This window comes from Aedes albopictus, chromosome 2 (genome assembly GCF_035046485.1).
Source record: "Aedes albopictus strain Foshan chromosome 2, AalbF5, whole genome shotgun sequence".
Taxonomy (NCBI): domain Eukaryota; kingdom Metazoa; phylum Arthropoda; class Insecta; order Diptera; family Culicidae; genus Aedes; species Aedes albopictus.
This window is the reverse complement of record NC_085137.1, coordinates 457,721,313-457,744,211: the sequence shown is the minus strand read 5'-3', so window position 1 is coordinate 457,744,211 and position 22,899 is coordinate 457,721,313. Positions and strand designations below refer to the sequence as shown.

The 22,899-nt window shown below is 39.9% G+C and overlaps 2 protein-coding genes across 5 annotated transcripts in view; one reads left to right on the top strand and one right to left on the bottom strand.

The window, feature by feature from the left end:
- LOC109418956 (mediator of RNA polymerase II transcription subunit 15) overlaps positions 1–22,899 on the bottom strand; it is a 566,077-nt gene that overhangs the window by 269,683 nt on the left and 273,495 nt on the right. The gene's annotated exons all lie outside the window — the stretch shown is intronic.
- LOC109418964 (uncharacterized) overlaps positions 17,668–22,899 on the top strand; it is a 49,942-nt gene continuing 44,710 nt past the window's right edge. Inside the window, exon 1 of the mRNA XM_029877725.2 lies at positions 17,668–18,364. The gene's annotated coding sequence lies outside the window, so the exon portion shown is untranslated. The remainder of the gene's footprint in view (positions 18,365–22,899) is intronic.

Here is a 22,899-nt window from a genome sequence, read left to right as displayed (position 1 = left end):
TGCATAAAACAGGTGCATTCCAAGGACTTTTACTGGGCCTAATAATCCCTTGCCGACGCATTTCTTCAATTTCCTCATTAATTTGTTTCTTTGTTGATTCAGGGAACCTATACTGCCTTTTATTTATTGGCACATTAGTCGTTGTTTCAATTTCATGTACTGCTGCATCTGTTACTGTCAGGTGATCCCCTTTCAAATAAAATACATCACAATATCTTGCCATTATATTTTCCATTGCGTCGTAATTAGCGCTTTTCAAATGCTTCAAATCAATTGTATCTAGCAATTTTTCGATACGATTTTTACCTTGTATTTGTTCATAATTCAAATTATCTGTCAAACTTAGATCTTGGTTTGAATCTAAATCCTCCGGCGTATATTGATTCCCGGCCTCTACATTCTTATTGTAACATCCATTATTATAATATTCTTCATCAAAATGTTGATTTATGCATTCCTCGTCTTCATAATACTTCTCATAAAGGCACATATTGCATGAATAATCTTTTTTCGGTACGATTGGCGGTGTAACTATTTCATCATGTATGACTTCATCAATATCAAAATTTACTTGACAGCTTTTGTCATTGTTATCATATTGTATACAATTACTATTATCTTGTAGATCAGTCTGACAAGATTTATCTGATACCATTACGTACTTTGTTGTTGTAATATTGTTAATATTATATTCTACACTATCTGGCTTGCGTAGGGCTATGTAATCAAAGTTCTGGCTAATATATAATGCATGCTGTTTCAAAAATTCTGCTCCTATGATACCATGTACATTTAAGTGGTGAACTAAATAAAATTTTATCTTATACTTAGACTTCCCAATTATTAAACTAACTTCAGTAGATCCGAGCGTTCTTGTTTGACTTCCATTGAATCCCGAAATCAAAAACTTTTCAGATTCGGAATAATCTATGTCTGTTGCTCCGATTCTAGGGGCTGCATCCCATCTTAAGGACAAGGTATTTGGAGTACATAGCTCAAAATTTCTAGAGCACCGTTTTTTAGAACCGTTGAATGGATTTGGATGAAAATGCATCACGCTAATTGTTCAGTGGTTGTCAATGGCGTGATGCATTTTCATCCGAATCCGTTCAACGGTTCTAAAAAACGGTGCTCTAAAAGTTTTGAGCAATGTACTCCAAATACCTTGTCCTTAATATTTTTAGTTGTGAGCCTGTGTCTATCATGTAATTGATTTTTGTGTATGGTCTTTCTACAGTGGGTATGTTTAACATAAATTGATTATTGCCCGTCCAATGTATAAATACTTTTTCTTGTGCTGGAATGCATTTATCAAATTGAACCATTTGTTTTTGTGGTATGTTATAACTCTTATTTATGTTCATGGGCATCATTTTCTTATTACTTGCAGCATATAAGCGCCTTTCTAAACTATTTTCTGATTGACGGAGTGATCGGACGCAATTAACGAACCTCCGGTTATTTAGTTTTTTCGCTCATCATAGCAAATGTTATTGTTTTGAATTCCCATGTTGCGTTCATCAAAATTTCTGTTGGTCCAATAAGGCATTTGGTAATCACCACGATAAATTTCTTGTTGTCCTAGATATCTATAATTGTTAAAATCTTTTTCATAACCTATTTCGCTCTGGTTGAATCTACTTTTATCGTAATAGAAGTTGTGATCAATACATTGTGGATTACTGAATTTCTGTTTTTCATTTTGTTGCCTGTAAAATTCTGCAGTGTGGGAATCCCTCAATCTCTGCTCGATGCGTTCTTGTTGTTCCACATCGATGCATTCTTCTTGTAGGTAATCTAGCAAATCTTCCAATGAGTCTTCTTTTTTCGTTTTTGCAAAAAATTTCAAATTTATATCTTCCAAACCCGCTAGAAAATGTATTCTTAAATGTCTTTGAGCGTATGACTCAATTGTAGGATCTTTAATATAATCTTTTTCGAATTCATCAATATTCCTCTTAAGTTGAAGAACGCGATCTTTGTAGTTTTTAAAACTTTCACACTTGCCTTGTTCAAGGGTCTCTATTTTATTAAACAGTTCTTCCAAATGTAAACTAATTCCGAATTCTTTTTGGAGATTATCATTCACTTTATCCCAAGTATTTGCAAGAATGTTTTTAAATTTTAACGCTGCTGGGCCTTTAAGTTTAGACAGTGCAATTTGAATGAGTACGGTTTCTGCATTTTTCCTTTCACTAGCATCAGTTATCCGTTTTATGGGTTTCAAAAAACAATTTATTTGATATATGAAAGCATCTAATTCACATGCACTACCATGAAATTCTGGAATACACTGTATAGCAAAATTTATTGGAAATTCAAATCTAGCGTTGTTCGCTCCACTATTGTTGCCTATTTCATCCATTGTATTAGTGGTCATTTTTATGTTGATATTTTTACTGATTTTTTTTTCAAATTAACACGACCTTATTATCGCCGGTCTGCTGCATATTTACAAAATTATTATTTTTTTTTTGTTTTGATTGATTCCATTCCATTGTAATGCTAGCTTACATCTGAAAATCATGTTTAGTGTAAAATTATGCCCTAAGTTCGAAAGCATAAGGGAAAAAAATACAGTAGAGCTGAAAATATTTTCGATATCCCGTACAAAGCTGGCGATTTTGAATCAACATTGCTATAACTGATAAAGATTTTTTTTTTGAAAGAAAAATGCAAATCTTGTTTTATTTATTGAATATTTTGCTACAATTTAAGGAGATTGTTCCCAACACTCATCAATATCTAATCTGACGAGAAAAAAAAAAAATAATTAGATATTCAAAACATATTACATTCAGCTTTCTATTATTCCTAAAAAGATATTTAAATTTGGTGAATTGTAACTTGAGATATTTAAATTTTAGTAAATTCTAAAAAAAACTTGGTTGCGATTGTCTCGTATAATAAAAAAAACTGTACTTCTTAGTTTTCTTATTTTAAACACGGTCTCAAAATCAGCACGTAATTATGCATCAATAATTTTAATCGTTAACAGAAGTCCGCGACTTTCCTTTGATTTTGTTAACTAGTGTTTGTTTGTATTTTTGTGTTTGTTCGTATTTTTCATCCACTTGTTCTTCTTGAAATCATTATTCTTGTTATATTTTTCCATTATTTATTAAAAATCACTATGATTTCCTTTTTTTATAAATTTTTGAATAACTTCTTTATTTTTCCCACAACAGTATTTCAATTAAAATGTTTTTGTTCATATCGTAAAAATTTTTCATCATTTCAAACCAACTCACAAAAAATTTAAACCATCTCAAAACACTTAATCATTTGAAAGGTTAATACTCACGATACCATCAAATAATGCAGGCTGAATGATGTCCATTGGTCCAGGCACTCGGTTCCATACACAGGTTGTTGCGTTGCCATTTCCAATTCGGTGCTACGTTGTATTCCACTATCACTTGCGCTGCCACGAATTTCATCTTTTCCATCCAGTGTGTAACATTGTTTTCTTCTCAATTGTTCAAAACTGTTCAATGTTCATGGTTTGCACTGATTCTGACACTGATTTCTTCTTCCAGTCAGAAAATTGGCGTCCCGCTGTTCTAATTGCCGAACAGTTTTTCGCTGTCACCATATTGAAGCGCCCTGTACCGTCCAGAGGCTGCATTAAACACTACACGGAATGTGATATCTTTCATTTCATTACAGTCCGACGATCTTTTTAATAAACTATATTGAAGTATCACAAACCATCACTTATCTTATATTACAACGATTCACTTTTTCTTACATCACCTTGACATTTTCTGTATTTCTTCATCGAACTACTAAGTTTAATAATCTAGAGACACTTCTAGCTTCTTCTTGACCAACTACTAAGTCCTACCTACAGCCTTAGGACAGTATCTAGAGGTGTCCCACATGGGAGCTCAAGACTTATCCGATGTGCTGCCTGCGTTAACGTTGTCACCGAACTCCCCGACTACTGGCTGTTCTCTACGAACTGTCTTCACTGACTGCCCCGACTGAAGCCAAAGCCTCCGTATTTATAGCCTAAATTTCCTAGCAATACCCGAACCAGCTTGGGCGTGTCTAAAATTCCTACGATCATTCTCGTCTTGCCGAAGATGTCATGATAATTCCTAACAATGCCCGAACCAACTTGGGCGTATCCAAAACCCTACCAAATGAAAATACTAATAAGTCCAAAACCTAGACCTCTACCTATCCTACTTGTCCTCATCGTGATTAAAATCCTTCTCTTCTTGAAAACATCACGACTCTTCTATCTTGGGCGTATCCCAAGCCCTACCAAGAATATTAATACCAACGAAAAACTTAAATCTCCTAACCACGCCTGACTTGGGCGTGTTCGCACAAAACCTACTGAGAATCTTTACACCAAGGCCTACATCTTCTAGCCCCGCCTCACTTGAGCGTATACAAGGCTTGGGTGTGTGAAAGAATTGAACCAACCATCGACGTCATTATCATTCTCCCCATCATCATCATCGTCACCATCATCATCCTCATCGTCTTTGGAATTTGGCACCAAATTCTCCAAAACAAAGCACCCGCTTTGTTATTGAAGTGTACCTTACTTGGGCACAGTGAACCCTAGCCGGCCCCCGGCCGCGGATGTTGGTTGAAATTATACCCCCACATTCTTTTCTTTCAGTTTACTCGAAGTCAAAACAAATCGAGTGCAAAACAAGTCCGGCGCCGTATGCCGCCAATACGGTGTCTCAATTTCAGAACATTCCAGCTAAGGTTCACCTGAGTTCAGAACCTTACCCGGCCAATTCGGCGCCTTGATTTCGAAACAAAAATAAACAATCTTTGTTCCAGCGCGATCAATATGATGTCGCGGTTCTATATCATTCTTTCGGGTTTATTACCCATCATTGTCCCAAGCGTAATTGAAATTGCATCACACCGACCGGACCTAACGCGGTGCAACACGATCGCACCCGGCCACCACCGGACGATGATGGGTTATAAAAACTAGGTCAGTTGCTTCCAATATGCCGCGCGTGAGGTAGGTAGACCCTACGATGAAAATTGAATCTCAAATCCCCCGGGCAGCTGTTGGGAATGTGGGGTGAAAATGCATTTTTGTTTCAGTTGAATTGACTTTGAATATCGGAAGGCGTGGGAATATTTAGGTCTTTGCAGCTGTTCGGTTTCCCAGATCCTGACTATGAGCCGATGCAGACAGGTGGCCAACTTTTCTGGGCCCATCTTGATGAGTTCAGCTGCGATACCATCCTTACCAGCTGCTTTGTTGGTTTTGAGCTGGTGAATGGCATCCTTAACTTCCCTCAGCGTGGGAGTTGGTTCATTTCCGTCCTCCGCTGCATTGGCGTCGTCGTTTCTTCCGTTGCCGTGGGCTCCCGTGCCTACGTTCTCCACGCCGTTCAGGTGCTGATTGAAGTGCTGCTTCCACCTTTCGATCACCTCACGTCCGTCCGTCAAGAGGCCTCCGTCTTTATCCCTGCATATTTCGGCTCGCGGCACGAAGCCGTTGCGGGATGCGTTGAGCTTCTGATAGAACTTCCGTGTTTCTTGGGAACGGCACAGCAGTTCCATTTCTTCACACTCCGCTTCTTCCAGACGGCGCTTTTTCTCCCGAAAGAGGCGGGTCTGCTGTTTCCGCTTCTGTTTGTATCGTTCCACGTTCTGTCGAGTCCCTTGCTGCAGCATTACCGCCCTCGCTGCGTTCTTCTCCTCCAAAACCGTTCTGCACTCTTCGTCGAACCATTCGTTCCGTCGATTCCGTTCCACGTACCCGATGGTGCTCTCGGCTGCGTCGTTGATGGCTGCTTTCACTGTACTCCAGCAGTCCTCTAGAGGGGCCTCATCGAGCTCGCCCTCGTCTGGCAACGCGGCCTCGAGATTCTGCGCGTATGCTGAGGCGACATCCGGTTGCTTCAGTCGCTCTAGGTTGTACCGTGGCGGTCGCCGGTACCGTACATTGTTGATGACGGAGAGTTTTGGGCGCAGTTTGACCATCACCAGATAGTGGTCGGAGTCGATGTTGGCGCCACGATAGGTCCTGACGTCGATAATGTCGGAGAAGTGCCGTCCGTCAATCAGAACGTGGTCGATTTGAGATTCCGTCTGCTGTGGTGATCTCCAGGTGTAACGATAAGGGAGGCTGTGTTGGAAAAAGGTGCTACGTATGGCCATATTTTTGGAGGCGGCGAAATCAATGAGTCGTAGGCCGTTACATCTCTAGTTGTATGGAAAAATATTAAAATGGTATTTTGGTCCTTGGGGTCTGAGTTATTGATGGGGTTATATGGGTCAAATCAGGTCAAAACATGTCAAACATGTAAGAAATACATGCAATATGATTGCAAACATGTTCAATTATCTTTTTATTATTACAGATGCATAGATTGAGTAAATTGGGATTGTCTGGTTTTGGTTCCGGATGTTCCGGGTAGCGTTTGGGGTGCGTTCGGAGGACACTTTTCACACGTTCCCTACAACTGACATTTTTTCTCGCACAATTCTAAAAACAGGCTTGTCATGATCCATTCTTCATGATTTTGCAAAAAAAAAGTATGTTAGAGGAAAATTTAGAGGTATTTGGATATATTGGCCACAATTCCGGATGTTACGGGAACCTAGAACCACCCAGGGAAGTGGCCATTTTCCAAATTGTTATGAAACATGGCTTGCGACATACCAAACTTCATGATTTTACAAAACAAGCATATTGGATGAAAATTTAGAGGTTTTTGGACATATTGGCCATAATTCCGGATGTTCCGGGAACCTGGAACCACCTGGGGAAGTGGCCATTTTTCAAACAGTTATGAAACATGGCTTGCAATATATCAATCTTCATGATTTTGCAAAACAAGTATGTAAGAGTAGAATTCAGAGGTTGTTTAACATATTGGCCGTCATCCCAGATGTTCCGGGAACCTGGAACCACCCGGGGAAGTGGCCATTTCTCAAACAGATATGAAACATGGCTTGCGGCATATCAATCTCCATGGTTTTGCCAAAAAAGTAAGTTAGAGTAGAATTCAAAGGTTTTTGGACATATTGGCCGCCATCCCGGATGTTCATGGAACCTGGAACAACCCGGGGAAGTGGTTATTTTTCAAACAGTTATGAAACAAGGCTTGCGACATATCAATCTTTATGATTTTGCAAACAAACAGCGTCTGTTCTGGCAACCAGCGGCTGAGTATGAAATGCTCCTTCACCGGAAGCTATACCTAAGGTGGCAGCTCCTCCGCGGTAGATAGGGGACCTTAGGCCAACAACCTACTGTCTCCGAAACCAAAAAAAAAAACGTTACTGAAACCGAAAATGAAAGATTACGAACTGATTCAACGGCAACGACTTTTAGAGCGAAACAACGGACAAGAATTAAAACTTGGAATGTATTAACCCCAGTTCAATAGGGTGAACTGGCACATCTAGCCAATGAGGCATGCCGTATGAAGCTTGAGATCCTAGGACTGAGCGAAGTCCGTTGGCCAAACTTTGGAGAACACAGATTGGCGTCGGATCAAATTCTGCTATACTCTGGCCTACGAGGTGAACACTCTCCTCGCCACCGTGGAGTTGGTTTCCTGCTCCGCGCTCACGCCCACGCTGCGCGCATGAAGTAAGAACCTATTAATGTAATAATTGTAGCCAGATTCAGAACACGGGTTCGAAACCTTACCATGATTCAATCTGCGCCAATCGCAGATAAAGAGAACTTTTATAGTCAACTGAATGCTGTCGTGGACAAGACGCCGAAAGGTGATATCAAGATCCTCATGGGCGACTTCAACGCGAAGGTTGCTTCCGACAACTCGGACTATGAGCACGTCATGGGACGCCATGGAAATGAGCGAAAACGGAGAGCTGTTTGCAGAGTTTTGTGGCAACAATGATATGGTGATAGGGGATCGCTCTTTCCTCATCGACCAGTGCACAAAGTGCCATGAGTTTCCCGTGATGGCGTCTGTCTCGGAAAACCAAATCGAAAATGGAGACGGAGCCTTCTTGATGTGCGGAACAAACGTAGCGCCGACATTGCGTCCGACCATCACCTCATAATCGGCGAGATCCGACTGCGCATTGCCAGGATCCAGCGACAGGAGGAGAAAATCGGGCGCCGGTTCAACACACGCCGACTGCAAGACGCTGCGATGAAAAGGTCCTTCGTCGAGGAGCTAGAGAACCGTGCTGCGAATATTCCAGAAGGTGGAAGCGTAGAAGATCAATGGAGCGCCATAAAGAACGCCTTCATCGCCACCGGCGAGAATAATTTGGGTGAGCTACGCACCTGAAGAAAGCAGTGGATCACAGATAATACCTGGAGGAAGATAGAGGAGCGAAGGAACGCCGAAGTCGTGATAGAGCGAGCGAAAACACGAGGAGCCAAAGCCGTAGCCCGTCAACGCTATTCGCATTGGCGTAGCTATGGGGGGTTCCAGGGGTGCCTGGCACCCCCTAGAATAAATTTGGCACCCCCTAGAACTTTTTCTTGACAGTCACCTAAAATTTAAAACTTCTCAAAATAATTCCAACATTTATTATTGGCACATTTGAACAAAACTTAAGCACATCCGGAATTACTTATATAACTGTTGTACGTTTTGGCGTTTTGGAAGAACAATCATCAGATTTCTGAATAGATTCCTTCAGAAATACCTCTAACTATTCGTACAGTGATTTCTCTAGGCTTCCTTTATGGATTCCTCACGATATTTCTTCAATAAACTTCCCTTAGGATACTCCGTGCAGTCCTGATGGGGTTGTACATACTAGAAATTTCTGCAGAGATTAATCCAGCAAATTCGGCTAGGATTTCTTTGGAAATTCCTATGATTCTTCTCAGAATTTTCTTAAGGAATCCTCAAAAAAATTCTATTAGGGTTTCTTCAGGAATTTCTGGTGGAATTATTCAAGCAACCTTCCTGGGATCCTTTCAGGAGTTCCTCAGAAGTACCTCCGGTGATTCTTCCAGGAATTCCTTCAGAGATTTCATTCAGAGATTCTTCCAGAAATTTCTCTTGGAATTTCTCCAGGTGCTTATATTGGCCTTCATCCGGAAATTGTAGCTAGGATTTCTCAAGCATCTCCTGCTGCGCTTCTTCCAGCAATTTCTCTTCACTAAAAATTCTCACTGTGCTACCTTCTGGAGTTATACTAGGAAAGTTCTTCCGGAAGGTCTCCCTGAACTTTTTCTATAAAATTCCTACATTGATTCTTCCATACATTTCTTCAAGGATATATCCAGGACTTTCTACAGAGGCTCTTCCAGAAATTCCACAGGGGATTTCCCCAAGAACTTCTACTGTAATACATCCCTGAATCTATCTAGGAATACCTACTGAGATTATTCTTGTGATTTCTTCAGAAACTCTCCGGTGATTCCTCTAGGAATTTTTATCCAAGATATTTTGTCCACGGATTCTCTCATAAATTTCTCATGGGATTCCTTCACGAACTCCTCTTGGCCTTTATCCAGGAACTTCAGCTGGATTTTCCAAGCTATTCCTTCTGTGGTTCTTCTAGCAATTCCTCCTAGGACTCCTGTCATTCTTACTGTAATACTTCCCAGAATTCTTCTAGGGATTCTTCTAAGAATTTCTCCAGAGATTCCTTCAAAAACTTGCTGGGATCTCCTAGGAGTCTTGCAGAAGTACCTTCGGAGTGCTCTCCCAGAAATCCCAAAAAAATCTGGGATTTCTCCAAATATTTCTTGTTGGACTTGACTTGAAGAAGACTTTAATCCAGGAACTCCTCCTAGGATTAAGCGATTCCGGCTGCATCTAATGTTTCAGGAATGCCTCCTAGATCTCCTCCACAAAATATTACTGTGATACCTGCAGGAATTCTTGCCGGTATTCTTCTAGGCAGTTTTCCTAGGATACTTCCATAAACGCCTTTGATTCTTCCAGACATTTTTTTTCTAAAGACTCATCCAGGAATTCATGGATTACTCTAGAAATTAATCATTATATTACATCTGGAACTCCCCTTGGCCTTCTTCAAGGAATTCTAGCTGAAGGAATCCCAATAGAAATCTCTAGAGAAATCCCTAAACGAATTTCGGAAATAGTTGGGATTTGTAGAGAAATCTCTAGGGAAATCCTGTAGGAATGTACGGGAAAAACTTGTAATCAATTAGAAGGCACAGTATGTTGCGAATTGACAAAATGAGAGATGAAAAAATCGCGTTCTGTTGGAATTCGAGCACATGGCTCGGAATTTGCTAAACCGCAGTATGGCCATTTCTTTGAGAGTTCCTTAGGCATAGTTGTTTTTTTTTTTAATTTCTACGGCAGTTTCATTGGAACCGAACAAACATTTTAGCTTTATTTGAGAGGAAAAAACCACTCTTCAGCAAACTTTAGTTTAAGAAACTAATATTCAGCTAGTTACGTTTCTTGGGAATGCAATCAACAATTTCTTTGATTTTTTTTTCATATTTCAATGGCTATTCGTAATTATTTTAGTAATTTCTTTTTCAGTAATTTTGGTAATTTTATCGTGATTACTTTTGTAATTCTTTATGATTTGATTGTATCTAAATTTATTGCTTCCGAAAATTGCTGAACTGGAAATTTAGAAATTCTCAAATGGACTTGCTTAAAGGAAATCCTATTAAATTCACGAAAAAATCCCGACAAATTCCCAGAGAAATTTCCGGGAAAATCCATCAAAATTACCTTAGAGCTTTCAAAGTAGTTACCAAAAGAATACATATAAGAATTACCAGAGAAATTCCTGATAAAAATAGTAAGGCTTTTTAAAGAAATTGGCCGAATCAAACCTCACAAAAAATTGCCATACATATTTTATAAAAAAATCCACAAAAAAATTTTGAAGAAATTTTCGAAGAATTTTCCGAAATCATCAAAGGAATTCCTGAAGAGAATTTAGAAAGAATTCCAAAAGTAATTCCAGTAACAGAATTTTTAAAGAACCACCAGAGTTTTTTTTAAGAAATTCCCGCATGGAATCTCTAAGAAAATTGCCCAGTGAATTTCCAAAAGAGTTACCGAAGAAATTCCTAAAGTAATAATATAAGTTTCCAAGATTTCCAAAGGATTTGCTGATAAAATTCCCAAAAAGACGTTCAATGTAAGTAACATCGGAAATACCGAAGGTATTCAGAAATCATCTGCTGCAGGAATTCCTTACATAATAACTGAAGAAATCTGGAAGAAGTTGTCTAAAGAATTTTTATTTAAATTATGAAAGCGATTTTTAAAAGAACTTCCGAAGGAGTTTCCGAAGAAATTGGTGAAGAAATACCTAATAGCATAGACAATGAAAGTCCAAAAAATCGACGAAAATCCGAAAAAAGTAGAATGACTTGCCGAAGATATTTCCAAAAAAAATGTGAGGAAGTTCCCAGAGTCAATATCGAATGAATTAACAAAGGCTTCACTAAAAGAATTCCTAAAGAAATTACCTGAAGAGTAATTGGAGAATTTTAAAAATCAAATATCAATATAATTGCTTGAACATCCCTTGAAAAACTACTAAAAAATTGGTGAAGCAACTCCCGAGAAAACATGTCAAAATATATGAAATTAAAAAAAAAAAACAGTCAAATAAACTGCTAGTGGAATTGCCGAAGAAATTTCCAAAGTAATTTCCGATGAAATTTTCAAAGGATGCGTAAAAGGTGTTTAATATCAAATCAAAGATATTGCAGAAGAAATTTGCCACATTCAAAGCAATTACTGGGAGATTTCTAAAAGGAGTCCTAATTAAAATAAATTGCAAAACAATTTCCAAATACAGTGGCGTTTCGGTTTTATCACTAGTCGTTTTAATCACTACTCGCCCAAATTCACGGTTTTCTATTCGATTTTATCACGATTTTCATTTCGTTTTTATCACACTTGTTTTAAAACGCTCCGAAATCAATATGAAATCAAAACAGTATTGTCAAGTCCATCAAAACAGTTAAAAAAGATGAGCTACGACTCATATATTTTGCAGATGAATGATTTTGAATAAAAAAATTATATTTATTTCTCGTTTCGCCAAATTCACGGTTTCGTTTATATCACGGTAAATTTTTTTTTGACCGTGATAAAACCGAAAAACCACTGTAAATTGCAGGGAATATTTCCTGAGGAATTACCGAAACAATGTTTTGCCGAAAACACCAATTTCTTGTATAAAATCATAGCATAGAATCAGAATCCCGAAGAGAAAAATCGAATGTTGTGGCCAAACCAAAAATGCAAATATGAATCATGATTTTGCATTTCCAAGTATTTTTAATTCTTACAATGCCACAAAAGTTCAGCTTATTGGACGCAGTGGCTTAGTTTTCACAACAGAGGAGGAAAAAAAAAAGACTCTTACAATTGTTCTTGAAAACTATTTTATAAGGGTTGTTATCATGCAATAAACAAAGAGGATGTCACGATGAATACAAGTTACACGCAAATTTGTGGATATTTTATAGTTTAGGAGATTTACACTTCTAACAATTGCTCTGGAAATGTATTCTTAATCAATGTATTCAATCCACAAAACAAAGGATTTGTGATGATTGTAAAGTTCAAACTGAAAATATAAATTCCATGTTTTTTACGTAATCAAGTTATCAAGTTCTCAAACCTCACATGGCGGGGAGAGTGTTAAGTCCAGTACAACGGTTCGGATTTAAAAAAAACTGTTCTTTATAGCACGTTTAAATTTTCGGGCTAATTTGTCTCGCGACGCAGTGTATCATTGTACCAAGAAATTGAGGGTGGATCGGTATTTCTTTTTACATAAAAGAGCAAAACAACATGGAAGCCACTGAAACTGGCACCCCCCAGGCACCCCCTAGGAAAAAATCCTAGATACGCCAATGGCTATTCGGCTCTCGAGAAGGAAGTGAAACGCTCATGTAGACGGGACAAAAGAGCGTGGGTGGACTCCCTAGCCAACGAAGGCGAGAAAGCTGCAAACACAGGCGACATCCGTCTCCTGTACGATGTCTCACGCCGCCTTAGTGGGACCAAGATGAATGCTACGATGCCCGTTACAGACACTTCTGGACAGTTACTGACCGACCCGGCTGACCAGTTGAAACGCTGGTTCGAGAACTTTGGAAACCTTTTTCAAGTGTCGGTCACGCCATCAACTCCTCAGCATGATCCGCCAAGGGTTCAACGCATGACCCGTGTCAACACCGAAGCTCCATCAGTGCAGGAGATAGAAACAGCCATCCGTAGCATGAAATCGAACAGAGTCCCAGGGGTCGATCGCATACCAGCGGAGATGCTCAAAGCTGACCCCGTAGTATTCGCACAACTACTGCATCAATTATTCTGCAGCATTGCAAAGTGATCCTTAACCGGATACAGGAGAAGATTGACGCAACTCTCCGACGGCAGCAAGCAGGATTCCGTGCCGGACGGTCCTGTGTGGACCATATTGTCACGCTCCGTATTATTCTGGAGCAAATCAATGAATTCCAAGAGACTCTCTACCTGGTGTTCATTGATTATGAAAAAGCTTTCGACCGTCTCAATCACGAAAACATGTGGGAAGCTCTCAGGCGCAAGGGTCTCCCTGAAAAAATCATCGGCCTCATTGAATCACAGTACAAGCCATTTTCATGCAGAGTACTGCATAACGGTTATTTATCCTTTCCCATCCGGGTTGTTGCTGGAGTGAGGCAAGGATATATACTATCACCGCTACTGTTCCTCATCGTAATCGACGAGATCCTGGTAAGTGCGATTGACCGTGAACCAATTCGTGGATTGCTGTGGCAGCCAAATGACTTCGAATTGGCTGATGACGTTGGTCTCCTAGCTCAACGGCGCTCTGATATGCAGAGCATGCTCGATGATCTTGGCAATCTCTCCTCAGCGGCAGGTCTTACCATCAACCTCAACAAGACACAAATCGTTGGATGTAAACACGGCCAACCCTTCCAGCTTTTCGGTAGCAGGGTAATCAGTGGAGAATGTTGAAAGCTTCCAATATCTTGGTAGCCAAATGGCGGCCGATGGTGGCACCACGATCGACATAGGTGCACTAATTAAGAAGGCGAAGGCTGCTTTTGCAAGTTTAAGAAGTGTATGGAAAAACAACCAGATCAGTCGACGCACCAAAATCCAATTTTTTATCTCGAACGTGAAATCTGTGCTGCTATACGCCAGTGAAACCTGGTATGTATCAGTGGAGAACACGCAACGGCTGCAGGTCTTCATCAACAGATGCCTGCGGTAAATAATTCGTGCCTGGTGGCCTCACAATTGGATCTCCAACGTGGAGCTCAATCGTCGATGTCATCAAAAGCCAATAGCGACAGAAATTCGGGAGCGAAAGTGGAGGTGGGTCGGCCACACTCTACGCAGGAGCGGAAATGAAATCTGCAAACAAGCGTTAGATTGGAACCCAGCAGAGGCTCATGGCGGCGCAGCCTCAACAACGAAATCAAGCAAGTCGACAGAAGTTTGACCTGGCCACAGGTCAGGACGATGGCTGACAATCGCCCAGGATGGAAATCTTTCAATTCGGCCCTGTGCACCACCGTGGGTGCCCAGAATTGAAAGTAAGTAAGTAAATAGAAAACAAAATTTGGATTCAGCAGCAAATTGATATCACGATTTGATGTCAGTTTGTTTTACTTTTAACATTTTTAACCACTTAACCTACTTTACAGCTCTTTTGTCCACTAGGGCACTACGTGAGCGATTCCAATTGGCGACTGCACTTACACTTTGTACAGCGCCTAAATGTATTCTATTATAATCTTATTCTGCTATATCGAACTGGTTTTGCCTTTGTGCTGCTTTCACTTTTCTACCCTGTCCTTGGTAGAATGATCAGCACGATGATGAAATGATGTGTGGCTGTTGTTCCGATTGGGGTCGTCAATTAAGGGTTGCCGTTCGCCGATATCCAATAATCCGGGTCCGTTTGAGCTATGAGAGCTCAGAAGAGAGACAAGTGCCAGCCGCTCTCGGGGGGAAGAGCAACTGACGAAGTGCCGGGGCTGGGATCGAACCCATGACCATCCGCTTATGAAGCGAACGTGCAGCCACTGCGCCACGGGCCCCGGCATTTGATATCAGCTTATCTTGATTAATATTGACTTCAAATGTTGATTCCATTTTGCTGTTATTTTAAATTTTTATAAATATTTAATTTATACATAATTTCAAAGCTTTTGGCAAATCATGTATAACAAATGTAAGGCTATAACACTAGTGCAATTAATATCTGATTGCATATATGTTTTAAAAACAGCCGAAAAACGCCACATTCAAAGATTTTTCTTTTTTCTCACACTGATTGAAAAAAATAGTTATCAATTTGCTTCCTATCACTGATGGCAGGAATTGTTTTCAACTTGATGTCATGGGAACATTTTTCTGCTCTCATTTTTGATGTTTTAACCGTTGAAACGACCACAGTGACAACAACCTGAGTTATCATAATTTGCAATATCACAACATCAAAACTAGTTTTCAATTTGCTACCAGACTTTGCTCGGGTCTCCCGTCATGTGCAACGACAGTGAAGGAAACTTGCTGACAGACAAAACAATGGTGGCTGCCAGGTGGAGAGAGCACTTCGAGAAATTGTTGAACGGTGGGAATGGAAGAGCGACAGACAGAATTCGAACCGACAATGACGGACAAGCTGTGGAATCTGCAACGCTAGACGAGATCAAGACAGCCATTAGAGAGCTGAAGAACAATAAGGCCGCTGGGAAGGACGAACTCCCAATCGAGCTTTTCAAGCACGGTAGTGAGCAGCTGTATCAACTCTTACACCGTATTATATTGAACATATGGGAAGAGGAAAAACTGCCTGCTAGTTGGTTGGATGGACTCATTTGCCCTCTATACAAAAAAGGACTGGAGTGCGCGAATTACAGGCTGAGGCCGACTGAGGAGTCCTTCGTCGGCGAATACCAGGCGGGTTTCCGTAACGGCCGATCAACGACGATGTTCACCCTGCGGCAGATTCTCGATCAATTTCAGGAGTATAACTTGCAGACCCATCATCTGTTTATTGATTTCAAGGCGGTGTACGATTCAGTGAAGAGAAATGAGCTATGGAAGATTATGATCGAACATGGGTTTCCGGCGTAGCTGATTAGACTGATTCGTGCGATGCTTGATGGTTCGAAATCAAGTGTACGGGTTGCGGATGACATTTCGTCATCGTTCGTAACCTTGGACGGGCTGAAGCAGCGCAATGCTCTTTAGAACTTACTGTTTAACATAGCGCTGGAAGGAGCGATAAGAAGAGCTGGTGTACAAAGGAGCGGAACCATTGTCACGAGGTCGCATATGCTCCTGGTTTTCGACATCATCAAGATCGACCGTCGGGCCGTGGAAGAGGCGTTCATATCTTTTAAAAGGGAGACTGCGACGATTGGACTAACGATTAACACCACAAAGATCAAGTACATGATTGCTGGTGGTCAACGTCGGTCCGGCCGTGGTAGTGGTAAGGAAGTGGTGCTAAGTGGTGAAAAGTTTGATGTTGTTCGCAATTTTGTTTATATTGGTACTCTAGTAACGTGCGATAATGATGTTACCCGCGAGGTTAAAAGACGGATTGCAGCTGCGAAACGGGCCTTTTTCGGTCTACGAAACCAGCTGAAGTCCCGTAGGCTGCAAACAAAGACAAAACTCGCGTTGACCAAGACTCTGATTCTTCCGGTCGCTTTATACGGCCATGAATCGTTGACGTTGAAAGAAGCTGATCGGAGAGCCTTTGGAGTCTTCGAACGTAAAGTGCTGCGAACAATATTCGGCAGTAAACTGGAGGACGGCATCTGGCGGCGTCGCATGAACCACGAATATAAAAGAGATGGATATAGTGAAGCAAATAAAACACAGCAGGCTGCGGTGGGCTGGGCACGTAGGTCGTATGCCGGAGGAACGACATACTAAAACCATTTTCAGCAGAGAACCAAGAAGGGTCCGTTGGCTTCGGGGTAGGCCGCGCACACGTTGGCTTTTTGCAGTTGATGAGGACCTAAGGGCTCTAAACGTTCAGGGTGACTGGAAGCGATTTGCCCAGGACCGAGACCAGTGGAGGCGAATGCTTCATTCGGCGTAGACTCACCACTACGAGTTGTAGCCCATCAAATATCAAGTAAGTAATTCAAGGAATCATAAAAATTAGTTCTTGGCTACTGGTATTCAGGTGACTTGCGGTTTCTAAACAAAAACTCAGTTAACCAACTTTTCTTTGCAGATAGTCGGAAGCTCGTGCCGAGGCTAAACATGATGCAAAGGACATAAAATTGAGTTAGGGATTCAAGTATGTTCTGGCTTTTCAGAGTTTGATTAGTGCTGGTTTGCATGGAACATCCCAAATACTGAACACATGTTCCTCTATTGAAATAGTATTACTTCTAGTGTAAAAATTCGGGTACTAAACTTCTTCTGGGGATAATTTGGTAGTAAAATAAGGGTTATGCTAGGTTTCCGAAGCCAATTCTTTATTTCCCTTCAATGCCAATTGAGTAATGCGATATACATACACTACACTAAGTATACGGGCAATGTCACAATAGATCTAATAACTGGTCGCAGTGACAGACCCGAACAGGAATAACAAAAATGGGCAAAACAATACATTATACATATTACCTCCTTTGCTCTTGGACCTCAAAACATCGCACGTATGGACGTCATACAATTCATTACTGCACTCAAAGGACTTTGAAATGAACTGCTACATGCATTTCGAACGGGAAGGCAGTACGCACGTTTTCCATCAAGCGCCAACCGCGCGCACATAATTGCAAACACATTTCTTCGAACCGATCTTCCCCCGACCACGAAAGGTGTGAAAGAACTCATCTCTTTACGCAACCTGCATCATTCGGCGCGCGCGGTTATCGACCGGGTCTTCGTCTCGTCAATAATGATGCATCGAACCAAACAGTCAGCCAGCCAGCAGATCAATTTCCTCCAACTCCAACAACGTCATGACGACGGCGATGCTGACTGCTCTGGTAAGCCATCATCGCGTCGGTCATCAGACATACGAATTCGACGCAGCATGCAACCACGCTGAGCTACCACACTGACTGACTGCAGCAGTCAATCATAGCTCAACCGTCGTGCGGTCCGGTTCAGTCATTGCGCGTGTTCGCGGGTTTACTTTCAGTTCAGAAAAGCTAAGCCAGACGCAACGGTAGATTTCCAACGTTTTCCATTCGAGTCGTACGCCAAGGTGGATTTGTCAAGTGATTTCACGCCAACCAAGCCGAGAAGTGTAGTGCGCGGACCCCTTTCGTGACCTTAGTGAATTTAGGTGGCATTAGTGGGAAATCCCGCTGTGACAAGGGTCAGCTTTAATTGCCCGACTCGGAATAAAAAAGGGAAAAACAAAACCCACCGAGGAGAAATCTACGCGCGAATTTGTGTCACAGAGCCAATACCAAGTAAGAAGAGAGGGAGAGAGTGTGTTTAAGAAGGCAATTTAACACAGCGTTCAAACGGGGAAGGTTGAGCAAAAAAAAAAGAAGATTGCTACAAAGAAATGGAGAAAAGAGTTTGCGGTCATCATCATCAACAGACAGCCGCGCACACCGATCGACCGTCCGACCGACCGACACCGCCCGTGGCCGTCTATACAAAGTCTTCGTCATAGACGCCGCGCCACGGCTGGACAGACAGAAAGCGAAAGAAACCGCGTTCCGTTCGTTGTGGAGTGGAGCAGCGGTTCCATGCCATTTCGCAAACCTGATTATTTTTTGTATATTTTGTTTTGCCTGAAAATTCATACTGAAAAGTGAATAGTGATTGTTAGATTTTTTATTTAAATTGTTTCTTCAAACGCTATAACTTTAATTCCAGTTTGTTTCTCTTAGAAAATGTGTATTATTTATTTCACATTATTTAAAATTATGAAAATGATGCAAAAAAAAAGTTTCAATCACATTAAAAAGGAAGCCCATGGAATACATATAAGGGGGCATCCATAAATGACGTATCAGTTTTAGGCCATTTTTAACACCCCCTCCCTCTAGTAACCATTTATCCATACCTACTGATGGTTCGTAGTAATTCCAGAGACTATTCCTCCTCTCTAAAATTCTTCGTCATTTATGAACGGACTCTAACAGTATACTCATATACAGGGAATGGCCAAAATGTTTGAGATAGCCGACTTTTTTTCTCTCACTAAAAAAGTTTAATAAGCTGTAACTTTTCATAAAAAGTGTAAACAAATTTCAAATTGTGACTGTTTGTCAACCATCTTCTTCTTCTTCTTCTTCTTTATGGCTCTACGTCCCCACTGGGACTTGGCCTGCATCGCTTCAACTTAGTGTTCTTTGAGCACTTCCACAGTTATTAATTGAAGGGCTTTCTTTGCCTGCCATTGCATGAATTTGTATATTGTGAGGCAAGAACAATGATACAATATGCCCAGGGAGTCGAGAAAAAATTTCCGACCGAAACGGGAATCGAACCCGCCGTCTCCGGATTGGCGATTCATAGCCTTATCCACTAGGCTAACTGGACACCCTGTTTGTCAACCCATTACGTGTGGATAACTGGTAAAAATTTGTGCTCGATTGGTTAATCTTTCACGAAGCTAGAACCGTTCTCGTTAAACAGTATTTTTAGACAACAAATAGTTGAACTGTCATAACTCGGAAACCAGTGAACCGAATTGAATTGAAATGAATTGATATTTGATACGATGATAAAACGTAATATTTTCTCACGACGAATAAAATTATACCGGTTTAATGTTTTCACCCCCATAGAGGAAAATATGTCGAATTAACAACACCACGCAAAAATAACTAATACATCTTATTAAACATATCTTGAGAAAAGAAGTAGAAAATCTTTGGAAATCAAATGTAAAGACATTGATATGAAAAAATCACATTTTCTCTAAAAAGATCCTAAAAGAGTCAATCATTAATAACTTTTTTTAACGTTCAAAAAGTATCTAGGTAAATATGTTTTAAAGATTTGTGAAGCATTATTATATTGATGTTAAAAGTTCAAAATGTCATTCAAATCGGTTCACTGGTTTCCGTTCAAAAATTAGTTGTTTAAAAAATGGTGTTTTACGAGAACGGTTCTAGCTTCACGAAGGATTACCCAATCTAGCTCATTTGTACCAATGAAGCACATATAATAGGTTGACAAATAGTCAAAGTTTTAGAACTTTTGATGCACTCTATGAAAAGTTCCAGCATGTTGAACTTTTTGTAAAAGAAAAAAAGTTACTTGACGAAAATATTTTGAACTTGAACAAATTTTGACCAAACGCTCCTTTTCTCCCACAGAGTCTACGTATTTTATGTACAGGCTCCTTATTACAGGGCGGTCTCTATTATCCGAAGTATCGATTTTTACTTCACTCCGGATAATCGAATCACGTATAAAAATTCAATCAAAAATCAAAAACGTAGCCAGAAATTCAAATTAGAGAACGTCCATAAATTACGTCAAACAAACTTTTTCTGCTGCTCCCCAAAGTCACACTATTTATATAAGTTTTCTGAAGTTCAGCAAATTGTGATGACCCGTTAACAACACAATTTGCTGCATCTCCCCGCCCCTCTCAAAATATGACGTAATTTATGGACATTCCTTTAGTATGCTGTATTCAGTAAGATCCTGATAGTGTTTTAGGTTGATAAGATCGGAGCACTTTTCTGTCAATTTTGAACTCAGGTTTTGGGTTCGTGAAACAAAACATAAACAGTAAAGGACCATCCATTAAAAACGTCATGGAAAACCCGTACAAAAGTTTTCCAATTTTAGCGTAACGTACTTAATATATGTTCCCCAAAGAAGGCATGGTTGATGGAAAGTGGTGTGATTTGTGTAAATTGAAGAAAATGTTGAGGGACAAGAAAAAAAAACGATTGAAGTGAAAGGAGCTGTTGTTGGTCATTTTCTTCCTTGGCGTCAAAGATGTAGGGGTTGAGCAAAAATTATTAAAATTCGTGAAAGCCTAATGAATCCTAAAAACTAGCTTTCCGGGGGTAATCATGCTTTAGGCTTCTTAATTTCAATGGATTTGGCTGAAATTTTGACCAGTTACTTCTTTTTGGATGCCAATCAAAATATGGGGGTGGACTAGAGAATCAGAAATGGTGAAATATCAACAGAAAATTCCGGAGGAAACTTTAAGAAATACCTGAAGAAATCCCCATAACAATCCCATGAATAATTCCTAGAAAATCCTGTGGGTATGTACAACTACAAAAATCCATGGAAGAATTCCAGTATAAAATCCTGATGGAATCTCAACAAGAATTCCCGGGAAATACTATTTGGCGGGTTTCAAGCAAAGATTGCTTGAGGAATCTCAGCAGAAATTCACGAACGTGTCTCAGAAGGAATTCTTGAAAGAATACTAAGCAATACCAAAAGAAACAAATATCTGAAAGGTTACTTCTTCAAGGAAAATTTGGAGAAATCCCAGAAACACTGTCTGGCGCTGTCCATAAACTACGTAGACTTTTTTTTCGGCCATCTGAGACCCCCCTCCCCCTCGTAGACTTTTGCTCATACGAAATTTCCGAAATTTGTATTCAGCGTAGACTTTGGCCAGACCCCCCCCCCCCCCCGTCCCTCCTAAGAGTCTACGTAGTTTATGGACAGGCCCTCTGAAGAAATGTCAGCAATCATTCTTTGAAAAATTCCTGGATTATTAACGGCATGTTTTGAAAACAGATGCAAAATTTAGCGTTTTCTCGCTGAGAAGAGATTAAAAATTGTTTGGCCCTTTTCAAATATAACACGAGATTTTTTTTGTTACGTTATTTATATATGACGCCAAAAATTATCAACTGAATTTGAGATACACTGTAGAATACTGGAAATGTAAAATGTTAATGCTGAGTGTAAAACGTTTTAAATTTCTTGTTAAAAGAGGCTAACATAATCGGGTCAAAAAGCTAACAAAATCGGAGGAAAACGAAATTGAGGACTTCCAAAATCATGTCAGCACCATGCTTTAATACTAAATTTAATCATTGAAATAAAAAAAAATAACGCGTTAAAATTACTCCGGATTATCGAGTCCAACCTACTACATGGGCCCTAAGTACAGGTATTCTTCGATATAACGTACAAAAAAAAATCTCTTTGTACGTTATATCAAAGTGTACGTTATATCGAAGCAGAGAAAAATTAAATATTTTTTATGCTAGTTTTGATGTATTCGACGTGAAATTTATCCCAATTAATGATTTCAGTGAAATTCACAAAACCAATAATGAAAAACATGAGTTCTCATGAAAAACTCATTTCGTTTTTTGTGCTTCGATATAACGTACATTTTGCTTCGATATAACGTACACTAATTTTTTCCCCAAATTGCGCTAATTTTGGGTAAAAAGGCTAATGCTGTAACAAAACATTGATTTGAGTTATTTCGTAGTGTGTCTGAATGTTAATCCTGGGAAAAAATAAAAATTTTCAATGTTGTACGTTATATCGTAGTTTTGTCTAAGACCGTAAAAACTACTCTATTAAATTCGTCAGGAAATCTTCAGGAAACGTTGGAAATAGTCAACCAGAGTTTTCTCATTTCCATTTTCATTGAATTTCTATGAAATTCTTTCAAAACTGTTGCAGTGCTTGCTTGACAATTTTATCCAGGAATGTTTCATTGTTTTACTATACTTATTATCTCATGGAGAAAATGGTCAACTAGCTGTTACTTTTCGAAAAGTGCATCAAAAATTCTCAAGTTGGTCAACTTGAACAGTCAAAAATACTGTTGGTCAACTAGTTGTCTATAAATGGTTCAAATTTGGGAGAGATCGAGGTATTGTAAGGACTGTATCGGAAATTAACTATAAACATTCAAAATGCTCTATCTCGGCGCACGGTTGGTCTTTTCATTCCGGTTCTTCTATAAAATCTTCAAAATATAGTTAAGTTTAGAACAGCTTGAAGAAATTTGGAAAATATTTAGTATTATTGAAAATATGGTTCT